The sequence below is a fragment of the Arachis hypogaea genome, chromosome 11, assembly GCF_003086295.3.
Source record: "Arachis hypogaea cultivar Tifrunner chromosome 11, arahy.Tifrunner.gnm2.J5K5, whole genome shotgun sequence".
In the NCBI taxonomy this organism is placed as follows: domain Eukaryota; kingdom Viridiplantae; phylum Streptophyta; class Magnoliopsida; order Fabales; family Fabaceae; genus Arachis; species Arachis hypogaea.
Genome location: NC_092046.1, coordinates 74671251 through 74682494, shown reverse-complemented (window position 1 = coordinate 74682494; position 11244 = coordinate 74671251). Strand labels below are relative to the sequence as shown.

At 37.7% G+C, this 11244-nt stretch overlaps 2 non-coding genes across 2 annotated transcripts; one reads left to right on the top strand and one right to left on the bottom strand.

The window, feature by feature from the left end:
- Positions 1-1270: 1270 nt before the first annotated feature.
- On the top strand, positions 1271-1378 carry LOC112724737 (small nucleolar RNA R71). The gene has a single exon (XR_003163886.1). It is a non-coding gene; the product is annotated as a small nucleolar RNA R71 (small nucleolar RNA).
- A 9353-nt stretch (positions 1379-10731) lies between these two features.
- Positions 10732-10839, bottom strand: LOC112724293 (small nucleolar RNA R71). Its single transcript, XR_003163463.1, has one exon. It is a non-coding gene; the product is annotated as a small nucleolar RNA R71 (small nucleolar RNA).
- Between the last annotated feature and the right edge of the window lie 405 nt (positions 10840-11244).

Below are 11244 nucleotides of genomic sequence, written 5' to 3'. Positions count from 1 at the left end.
TGTTTGCCATCTCTAATGAGATTTTAGCAGTTTGCACCCCATAGATTCCCAGTTTCTCTATTACAGAGAGGGGCATGAGGTTTATCCCTGAACCAAGGTCACACAGAGCCTTAAAGATCATGGTGCCTATAGTACAAGGTATTATGAACTTTCCAGGATCCTGTCTCTTCTGAGGCAATGTCAGTTGATCCAGATCACTTAGTTCATTGATGAACAAGGGAGGTTCATCTTCCCAAGTATCAATGCCAAATAATTTGGCATTTAGCTTCATGATTACACCAAGGAACTTGGCAGCTTGCTCTTCAGTAACATCCTCATTCTCTTCAAAAGAGGAATACTCATCAGAGCTCATGAATGGCATAAGGAGGTTCAATGGAATCTCTATGGTCTCTAGATGAGCCTCAAAGTCCTTTGGTTCCTTAGAGGGAAGCTCCTTATTAATCACTGGACGTCCCAGGAGGTCTTCCTCCTTGGGATTCACGTCCTCCTCTCCCTCATTGGGTTCGGCCATTTTGGTTATGTCAATGGCCTTGCACTCTCCTTTTGGATTTTCTTCTGTATTGCTTGGGAGAGTGCTAGGAGGGATTTCAGTGATCCTTTTACTCAGCTGGCCCACTTGTGCTTCCAAATTTCTAATGGAAGACCTTGTTTGATTCATGAAACTTACAGTGGCCTTAGATAGATTAGAGACTAAGTTTGCTAAATTAGAAGTATTTTGTTCAGAGTTCTCTGTCTGTTGCTGAGTGGATGATGGAAAAGGTTTATTATTGTTAAACCTGTTTCTTCCACCATTATTAAAGCCTTGTTGAGGCCTTTGATCCTTCCATGAGAGATTTGGATGATTTCTCCATGATGGATTATAGGTGTTTCCATAAGGTTCACCTAAGTAATTCACCTCTGCTATTGCAGGGTTTTCAAGATCATAAGCTTCTTCTTCATAAGAAGCCTCTTGAGTACTGTTGGATGTAGCTTGCACTCCATTCAGACTCTGAGAAATCATATTGACTTGCTGAGTCAATATTTTGTTCTGAGCCAATATGGCATTCAGAGTATCAACTTCAAGAACTCCCTTCTTCATAGGCGTCCCATTATTCACAGGATTCCTTTCAGAAGTGTACATGAACTGGTTATTTGCAACCATGTCAATGAGTTCTTGAGCTTCTGCAGGCGTTTTCTTTAGGTGAATGGATCCACCTGTAGAAGTATCCAATGACATCTTTGATAGCTCAGATAAACCATCATAGAATATATCCAGGATGGTCCATTCTGAAAGCATGTCAGAAGGACACTTTTTGGTCAACTGTTTGTATCTTTCCCAAGCTTCATAGAGGGATTCACCTTCTTTCTGTATGAAGGTTTGAACATCCACTCTAAGCTTGCTCAGCTTTTGAGGAGGAAAGAACTTGGCTAAGAAAGTCGTGACCAGCTTATCCCAAGAGTTCAGGCTGTCTTTGGGTTGAGAGTCCAACCACACTCTAGCTCTGTCTCTTACAGCAAAAGGGAAAAACATGAGCCTGTAGACTTCAGGATCTACTCCATTAGTCTTAACAGTATCACATATCTGCAAGAATTCAGTTAAGAACTGAAAAGGATCTTCAGATGGAAGTCCATGAAACTTGCAGTTCTGCTGCATCAGAGAAACTAATTGAGGTTAAAGCTCAAAGTTGTTTGCTCCAATGGCAGGAATGGAGATGCTTCTTCCATGTAAATTGAAATTAGGTGCAGTAAAGTCACCAAGCATTCTCCTTGCATTGTTGTTGTTGGGTTCGGCTGCCATCTCCTTTACTTGTTCAAAATTTTCAATAAGGTTGTCTCTGGATTGTTGTAATTTAGCTTCTCTTAGTTTCCTCTTCAGAGTCCTTTCAGGTTCTGGATCAGCTTCAACAAGAATGCCTCTTTCTTTGTCCCTGCTCATAAGAAAGAGAAGAGAAAAAGAAAAGAAGAGGAATCCTCTATGTCACAGTAAAGAGGTTCCTTATTGTTAGTAGAAGAAGAGAAGAAGAAGAAAAAAAATTCGAACACAGATAGAAGAGGGGGGTTCGAATTTGGTGAGTGATGTGAGGAAGAGATGTTAGTAGATGAATAAATAAATAGAATAAGATGAGAAAGGGAGAGGATTTTCGAAAATAATTTTTGAAAAAGAGTTAGTAATTTTCGAAAATAGTTTTTGAAAAATGTTAGTAATTTTTGAAAATTAAGATTTTAAAAAATTGAAATAATTAGTTAATTAAAAAGAAATTTTGAAAAAGAGGGAAGATATTTTCGAAAATTAGAGAGAGAGAGTTAGTTAGGTGGTTTTGAAAAAATAAGAAACAAACAAAAAGTTAGTTAGTTAGTTGAAACAAATTTTGAAAAGATAAGAAGTTAGGAAGTTAGAAAAGATATTTTGAAATCAAATTTTTGAAAAAGATAAGATGAGAAGATATTTTTGAAAAGATATGATAAAAATTAGTTTTTTTGAAAAAAAGATTTGATTTTTAAAATCACAATTAATGACTTGATTCACAAGAAATCACAAGATATGATTCTAGAACTTAAAGTTTGAATCTTTCTTAACAAGTAAGTAACAAACTTGAAATTTTTGAATCAAAACATTAATTGTTATTGTTATTTTCGAAAATTTGATATAAAAATAAGAAAAAGATTTTTGAAAAATATTTTTATAATTTTCGAAAATAACTAAGAAAAATGAAAAAGATTTGATTTTTGAAAAAGATTTTGAAAAAGATAAGATTTTTAAATTGAAAATTTGATTTGACTCATAAAAACAACTAGATTTTAAAAATTTTTGAAAAAGTCAAATCTAATTTTCGAAATTTTGAGAGAGAAAAAGGGAAAGATATTTTTTTGATTTTTAAATTTTTAATGAAGAGAGAGAAAAACAAGAAAAATGATGCAATGCATGAAAGTTATGGATCAAAACAATGAATGCATGCAAGAATGCTATGAATGTCAAGATGAACACCAAGAACACTATGAAGATCATGATGAACATCAAGAACACATTTTTGAAAAATTTTTAATGCAAAGAAAACATGCAAGACTCCAAACTTAGAATTCTTTAATGCTTAGACACTAAGAATCCAAGAATGCATATGAAAAACAAGAAAAGACACAAAACATGCAAATGCAAAGATCAAACAAGAAGACTTACCAAGAACAACTTGAAGATCATGGAGAACACTATGAATGCATGATTTTTTTGAAAAATGCAAGATGCACATGCAATTGACACCAAACTTATAACATGACTCAAGACTCAAACAAGAACACAAAAAATATTTTTGATTTTTATGATTTTCTAATTTTTTTGTATTTTTTTGAAAATTATTTGAAAAACAAAAATAAGGATTTCAAAATCTTTAATATGAATTCCAGGAATCTTGTGCTCTTTAGTCTAAAGCTCCAATCAAAGGGTCAGACATGGCTTAATAGCCATTCAAGCTTTAGAATGGATTTACATCCATTGAGGTGATTAGTTGAAGACCAATCCCAAAGGAGTTTGGGTATGGCTTTTCAGCCAGATAGGATTCAACATGTTACCATGAAACTCTAGAATTCATTCTTGAAAGTTTTGAAGCCATAGAATAATTTATTTTGAAAATATTTTTATTTTAAAAATTTTTTTTTTCGAAAACAAAGGAAAAAATTTTGAAATATTTTTGAAAATTTTTTGAAGAGAAAACAAAAAGAAAATTACCTAATCTGAGCAACAAGATGAACCGTCAGTTGTCCAAACTCGAACAATCCCCGGCAACGGTGCCAAAAACTTGGTGCACAGAAATTGTGATTACACTTTGATTATGTAAAATTTATTGCTCTTTCTTTTCCTGGCAATGGCGCCAAAAACATGATGCCAATACCATGGTTCACAACTTCGCACAACTAACCAGCAAGTGCACTGGGTCGTCCAAGTAACACCTTACGTGAGTAAGGGTCAAATCCCACGGAGATTGTTGGTATGAAGCAAGCTATGGTCACCTTGTAAATCTCAGTCAGGCAGATATAAAATAGTAATGGGGTTTTCGAAAATTAATAAGAAGGATAGAAATACTTATGTAGATCATTGGTGAGAGTTTCAGATAAGCATATGGAGATGCTTTCATTCCTCTGAACCTCTGCTTTCCTGCTGTCTTCATCCAATCAATCTTACTCCTTTCTATGGCTGGCTTTATGTAAGGATGTCACCGGTGCCAATGGCTACTTTCGATCTCTCTCGGGAAAATGATCCAAATGCTCTGTCACAGCATGGCTAATCGTCTGGAGGCATCACCTTTGTTGTTGGTCGCATCCTATTCCTCCCTGTGAAAATGGTCCGATGCACTGTCACTGCATGGCTAATCATCTGGAGGTTCTCGATCATATTGGAATAGGATTTACTATCCTTTTGCGTCTGTCACTACGCCCAGCACTCGCAAGTTTGAAGCTCGTCACAGTCATTCAATCCCAGAATCCTACTCGGAATACCACGGACAAGGTTTAGACTTTCCGGATTCTCATGAATGCCGCCATCAATCTAGCTTATACCACGAAGATCCCAATATCTCGGACTCGGTCCCCTGTATTAGTAATCTAAGAGATACTCGTCCAATCGAAGGTAGAATGGGAGTGGTTGTCAGGCACGCGTTCATAGGGAATGATAATGATTGTCACGTTCATCAGATTCAGGTTGAAGTGCGAATAAATATCTTAGAAGTGGAATAAGTTTAATTGAATAGAAAACAGTAGTACTTTGCATTAATCTTTGAGGAACAGCAGAGCTCCACACCTTAATCTATAGAGTGTAGAAGCTCTACCGTTGAAAATACATAAGTGAAAGGTCCAGGCATGGCCGAGAGGCCAGCCCTAAAAATGTGATCACAGGATCAAAATACAATACAGGATGTCTAATATAATAGTAAAAGGTCCTATTTATAATAAACTAGCTACTAGGGTTTACAGAAGTAAGTAATTGATGCATAAATCCACTTCCGGGGCCCACTTTATGTGTGCTTGGGCTGAGCTTGAGTGTTGCACGTGTAGAGGTCCTTCTTGGAGTTGAACACCACCTTTTGTGCCATTTTGGGCGTTGAACTCCACTTTGCAACTTGTTTCTGGCGCTGGACGCCAGAATTGGGCAGAGAGCTGGCGTTGAACGCCAGTTTGCGTCATCTAAACTTGGGCAAAGTATGGATTATTATACATTTCTGCAAAGCCCTGGATGTCTACTTTCCAACTCAATTGAAAGCGCACCATTTTGAGTTCTGTAGCTCCAGAAAATCCATTTTGAGTGCAGGGAGGTCAGAATCCAACAGCATCAGCAGTCCTTCTTCAACCTCTGAATCTGATTTTTGCTCAAGTCCCTCAATTTCAGTCAGAAAATACCTGAAATCACAGAAAAACACACAAACTCATAGTAAATTCCAAAAATGTGAATTTAACATAAAAACTAATGAAAACATCCCTAAAAGTAACCAGATTCTACTAAAAACATACTAGAAACAATGTCAAAAAGCGTATAAATTATCCTCTCATCAATACCCGTGCTAACTTAAGCATCGGAGTCCCTTACAGGTACCCCCCACCCTCCAGTGACCAAGGATCAGAAGTGAAGCAAGTCCAACAAGTCGGACACAACAGCTCCGACTGCCACCAGCCAGCCAGACACGTCATCTCCGACCAGTACAGAAGATCTCATCTGAGATCGGCCTACAGTTTCAGGTAACCCTCGGAACATTGGCGCCGTTGCCGGGAAACCTGGAAGTCATCCCATCATTATGGCGGACGACCATGATTCAGATCTAGAGGACAGAACGCCGCACAAAAACGCGGACGCTACACCAAAAGATACTCTGGAATCTAACAGAGACAAAAACTCATCACATCCGGGAGTAATAGAAGCGCTTCAAGATCATCTAAAGCAACTTGAAAAAGAAAGCCAGCATCAACGAGAAGTTGGCAAGGATCTACAAAGAGAGGTAAGGAGACGTCGAGATCTAGAAGATAAAATCCTACAACTCGAAGCCAATCTCAAAGCAAAGGCTACCCGGACCACCCCTGAGGACAATTCACGCAAAGATCAAGATCCATTCACTAGGGACATCATGAAAACTAAAATTTTTAAGGACTTCAAACTCCCGGATATGACTCTGTATGATGGCACTACAGATCCCAACCATCACCTCAGCAACTTCAGAAGTAGAATGTACCTCACCGACGCCTCGGACGCTATTCGCTGCAAAGCTTTTCCAACGACCCTCACGAAGACAGCAATTAGATGGTTCGACAACTTACCTCCTAAGTCCATCTCAAGCTTTGACGACCTAGCCAAAAAATTTCTGGCCAGATTCTCCATCCAAAAAGACAAGGCCAAGCACGCCCCCAGTCTACTAGGAATCAGGCAAGGAGATCGGAAAAGTCTTCGCAACTACATGGAGAGATTCAACAAAACATGCCTAGACATACAAAGCTTGCCAACAGAGGCCGCCATCATGGGCCTCATCAATGCCCTACGAGAGGGACCTTTCAGCCAATCTATATCGAAGAAATATCCCACATCTCTGGATGAGGTCCAGAGGCGAGCGAAAAAATATATCAACATGGAAGAAAACTCTCGGTTGGGAGAAACCTCAAAATTCGGATTCTCCTACCGAGACAATAATAAAGAATCCAAAAGGAAGGAAGATCGACAAGGGGAGAAAATTAAAAAATATCATAATTATACCCCTCTTAGTGTATCCCTGGTAGATGTCTACAAAGAAGTCTGCCATACGGAAAAGATACCCCCAGCTCGACCACTCAAAGGTAAAAGAGGAAGAGGAAATCGGAACGAATACTGTGAATATCACCGACTCTGAGGGCACTCTACCAACGAATGCTTCAACTTAAAAAATATCATAGAAAAATTAGTAAGAGAAGGAAAACTAGATCGGTTTCTGGCCACCCGAGATGATGATCAAAGAAAGAGAAGAAGGGATGAAGATGTCGGACGAATCGAGCAATCACCTCGTACGTCAGAAAGACATGTCCATATGATACACGGAGGATTTGCAGGAGGAGGAATCTCCAAATTAACTACTTTTTTTTTAATTTCAGGTATTTTTTGGCTGAAATTGAGGGACATGAGCAAAAATCTGATTCAGAGGCTGAAAAAGGACTGTAGATGCTGTTGGATTCTGACCTCCCTGCACTCGAAGTGGATTTTCTGGAGCTACAGAAACCCAATTGGCACGCTCTCAATTGAGTTGGAAAGTGGACATCCTGGGCTTTCCAGAAATATATAATAGTCCATACTTTGCCCGAGATTTGATGGCCCAAACCGGCGTTCCAAATCAGCATAAAAATTATGGCGTCAAAACGCCAGAACTGGCATAAAAGCTGGAGTTAAACGCCCAAACTGGCACCCAAGCTGGCGTTTAACTCCAAGAAAAGTCTCTACATGTGAAAGCTTCAATGCTCAGCCCAAGCACACACCAAGTGGGCCCGGAAGTAGATTTCTGCATCATTTACTTATTTCTGTAAACCCTAGGCTACTAGTTTTCTATAAATAGGACCTTTTGCTATTGTATTTTCATCTTGGAATCTTTAGTTCATCTTTTGATCTCTTGATCAAGTTTTGGGGGCTGGCCATTCGGCCATGCCTAAACCTTTTGTGTTCTTATGTATTTTCAACGGTGGAGTTTCTACATACCATAGATTAAGGTGTGGAGCTCTGCTGTTCTTCATGAATCAATGCAAAGTACTATTGTTTTTCTATTCAACTCAAGCCTATTTCTTCTCTAAGATATTCATTCACACACAAGAACATGATGAATATGATGATTATATGACACTCATCACCATTCTCGCCTATGAATGCGTGCCTGACAACCACTTCCGTTCTACATGAAAACAAGCTTGAATGTGTATCTCTTGGGTTTCTAATCTAAGATTAAAATCTTCGTGGTATAGGCTAGAATTATTGGAGGCCATTCTTGAGATCCGGAAAGTCTAAACCTTGTCTGTGGTATTCCGAGTAGGATCTGGGAAGGGATGACTGTGACGAGCTTCAAACTCGCGAGTGTTGGGCGTAGTGACAGACGCAAAAGGATCAATGGATCCCATTCCAACATGATCGAGAACCGATAGATGATTAGCCATGCAGTGACAGTGCATTTGGACCATTTTCACTAAGAGGACGGGAGGTAGCCATTGACAACGGTGAAACCCAACATACAGCTTGCCATGGAAAGGAGTATGAATGATTGGATGAAGACAATAGGAAAGCAGAAGTTCAGGAGGAACAAAGCATCTTCATACGCTTATCTGAAATTCTCACCAATGAATTATATAAGTATATCTATCTTATTTTATATTTTATTCATCTTTTAATTATCAATTTGCCATAATCATTTGAATCCGCCTGACTGAGATTTACAAGATGACCATAGCTTGCTTCAAGCCGACAATCTCCGTGGGATCGACCCTTACTCACGTAAGGTTTATTACTTGGACGAACCAGTGCACTTGCTGGTTAGTTGTGCGGAATTGTGAAAAAGAGTTGAGATTACAATTGTGCGTACCAAGTTGTTGGCGCCATTGATGATCACAATTTCGTGGACCAAGTTTTTGGCGCCATTGCCGGGGATTGTTCGAGTTTTGACAACTGACGGTTCATCTTGTTGCTTAGATTAGGTAACTTTATTTTATTTTTATTCTTCAGAATTTTGAAGAATGAATTCTAGAGTTTCAGATGATGTTTTTATCATCACAAAAGCTGATTGATTCTCATCAATTTGGCTGTTGTATGTAATGTCCTGCTGAAGCTTGGCTAGCCATGTCTAATCTTTTTAGACTGAAGGTTTAGACTAAATTTCATAATTCCTGGAATTCTTATTAAGAATTTTGAAATCTTTATTTTCTTTTCCAAATAATTTTCAAAAAATTACAAAAATTTTTTATAAAATCATAAAACCAAAAATAATCTATGTTTCCTATTTGAGTCCAGTGTCAATTTTTAAGTTTGGTGTCTTGCATGTTTTATTTCTTGCACTTTTCGAATATATGCATTATGTTCTTCATTAATCTTCAAGTTATTCTTGAGGATTTCCTTGCTCTGATCTTTAAATTCTCTTGTCTTGTGTGTTTTGTTGTTTTTCATATGCATTCTCAATTTGTTAGTGTCTCTAATATGAAAATTTAAAAGTTTGGTGTCTTGCATGCATTATTTGTTTTGATCTTGATTTTCCATGATTAGTTCCATTTTATTGTTTCTCATCATTAAAAATTCAAAAAAATTTTCAAAATTATGTCTTTTCAAGTCAATAATACAGAGAATTGAAGATTCAGAACATTCAGTAGAGGAATTACATAGAAAAAGCTGGGCGTTCGAAACGCCCAGTGAGGAAGGAAAACTGGCGTTTAAACGCCAGCCAGGGTACCTGGCTGGGCGTTAACCGCCCAAAAAGGTAGTATTTTGGGCGTTAAACGCCAGAATGGATACCATTTTGGCCGTTTAACGCTAGGAGGGCACATTAGGGAAGATTTTGTTTTCAATTCAATTCTTTTTCAAATTTTCCTAATTTTTCAAAATCAAATCTTTTTCAGATCATATCTTTTCAATCATATCTTTTCAAAATCAAATCCTTTCCATTTTTTTAGTATTTTTGAAAATCCTTGCTACAATTAATGATTTAATTCAAAAATTTCAAGTTGTTACTTGCCTATTAAGAAAGGATCAAATTTTAAATTCTAGAATCATGTCTTTTAATTTCTTGTTAGTCAAGTAATCAACTTTAATTTTAAAAATTTCTTTTAAATTGATTTTCAATCATATCTTCTCAATCATATCTTCTCAATCACATCTTTTTCAAAATAATTTTTAATCATATCTTTTTTTTTTATTTCTGATTTCAAAATCTTTTTCAAAATCACTTAACTACTTTCTCAATTTTAATTTTCGAAAATCATCAATCAATTTTTTTCAAAATTTCTTTTAATTATTTCAAAATCTTTCAAAATTTAATTTCGAAAATTCTTTTCCCCCTTCTCACCATCTTCTATTTAAGGGACTAGCACTCTTCCTCAATGTGCAATTCGGACTCCCTCTCTCTTTAAGTTCGAATTCTCTCCTTTCTACCTCCTCCTTCTATTCTTCTTTTCCTCTGACATCTCAAGGAATCTCTATACTGTGACATAGAGGATTTCATACCTTCTTCTTCTCTCTTTTATATGAGCAGGAGCAAGGACAAAGGCATTCTTGTTGAAGCTGATCCTGAACCTGAAAGGACCTTGAAGAGAAAGCTAAGAGAAGCTAAAGCACAACTCTCTGGAGAGGACCTAACAGAAATTTTCATATAAGAAGAAGCCATGGCAGTCGAAAACAACAACAATGCCAACAATGCAAGGAAGGTGCTTGGTGACTTTACTGCACCTACTCTTGACTTCTATGGGAGAAGCATCTCTATCCCTACCATTGGAGCAAACAACTTTGAGCTAAAGCCTCAATTAGTTTCTCTAATGCAACAGAATTGCATGTTTTGTGGACTTCCATTGGAAGATCCTCATCAGTTCTTAGCTGAATTCTTGCAAATCTGTGACACTGTCAAGACCAATGAGGTTGACCCTGAGGTCTACAGACTTATGCTCTTCCCTTTTGCTGTAAGAGACAGAGCTAGGATATGGTTGGATTCACAACCTAAGAAAAGCCTGAACTCTTGGGAAAAGCTGGTCAGTGCTTTTCTGGCCAAATTCTTTCCACCTCAAAAATTGAGTAAGCTAAGATTGGAGGTCCAAATCTTCAGACAGAAGGAAGGTGAATCCCTCTATGAAGCTTGGGAAAGATACAAGCAATTGATCAGAAGATGTCCTTCTGACATGCTTTCTGAATAGAGCATCATAGGTATCTTCTATGATGGTCTGTCTGAACTGTCCAAGATGTCATTGGACAGCTCTGCTGGAGGATCTCTTCATCTAAAGAAGATGCCTGCAGAAGCTCAGGAAATCATTGAGATGGTTGTAAATAACCAATTCATGTACACTTCTGAAAGGAACCCTATGAATAATGGGACAAATCAGAAGAAAGGAGTTCTTGAAATTGATACTCTGAATGTCATATTGGCTCAGAACAAAATATTGACTCAGCAAGTCAATATGATCTTTCAGAGTCTGTTTGGCATGCAAGCAACAATAGGCAGTACCAAAGAAGCTTCATCCGAAGAAGAAGCTTATGATCCTGAGAACCCAACAATGGAAGAAGTGAATTACATGGGAGAATCCTATGGAAAC